General features: G+C 39.4%; 1 pseudogene; it reads right to left on the reverse strand.

The window, feature by feature from the left end:
- Positions 1-231: 231 nt before the first annotated feature.
- On the reverse strand, positions 232-353 carry LOC136637336 (5S ribosomal RNA; annotated as a pseudogene).
- Between the last annotated feature and the right edge of the window lie 545 nt (positions 354-898).

The raw sequence follows: 898 nt of genomic DNA on the forward strand, positions 1-898 counted from the left end.
TTGATAAACACTGGTATATACTACAAGGACATGCAAAGGGAAGCAAAATAGGCGAGCTTTCAGTTCTGTGCCTCTGAAATTCCATTAAAATCAATGGGACTTGCTCCCAAATAATTAGCTCAAAAAGGCAATCTCCCCAAATCCACCACCTTGAACCTCTCCAATCAATTTCATAGATTTTCCGTACTTTCATCTGGTTGGCAACCTTCAGTCTCGAAAGACTATGGTATAAGCCTACAGCACCCGGTATTCCCAGGCGGTCTCCCATCTAAGTACTAACCAGGCCTGACCCTGCTTAGCTTCTGAGATCAGATAAGATCAGGCACGTGCAGGGTAACAGTTTGGCTAAATCCATTGTATCATACCCGTCAACATCCCAAACAGAGAAAGAAATTAGTGAGACAAATCTGTTGCCTATCTGCTACTTTGCATAAAATACTGAAAGTGAACATCTTGTTCAGAACCTTCCCCTTACATTGCCCTTCTTCAGCACATGTTGTGCTCACAGTAAAATAACAGACAGAAAGGCCTCTTATATTGATGTCCAGAGTTTGCTAGGAAAGGCTGGGTGTTTATTTTATTTTAGGAATGGTCATAAAAAAGAGAAACTTTGAATTGTTTTTCCACTCTGACTTTAAATGTGTACTCTTTTGGAGGGTTTTTAGAAGAAAAAAAAAGTTAGGTGAGAGGTGCCAGATATTTCCTTTTTCCTTTACTATAAGCTCATAACATCAGACCAGCCACATCTCTATATTTCCAATAAAAATGTCATAGGAATCACCTTCTTTGTGCCTTTCATGTTCATTTTCAATATTCAACTTTGGAAACAAGATTTAACCAAGGGATATTAGTTCACGATGGGGTGTGCACAAGGGAGGGGTAGGGGTAAAGAAAATTA

This window comes from Tiliqua scincoides, chromosome 1, assembly GCF_035046505.1.
Source record: "Tiliqua scincoides isolate rTilSci1 chromosome 1, rTilSci1.hap2, whole genome shotgun sequence".
In the NCBI taxonomy this organism is placed as follows: domain Eukaryota; kingdom Metazoa; phylum Chordata; class Lepidosauria; order Squamata; family Scincidae; genus Tiliqua; species Tiliqua scincoides.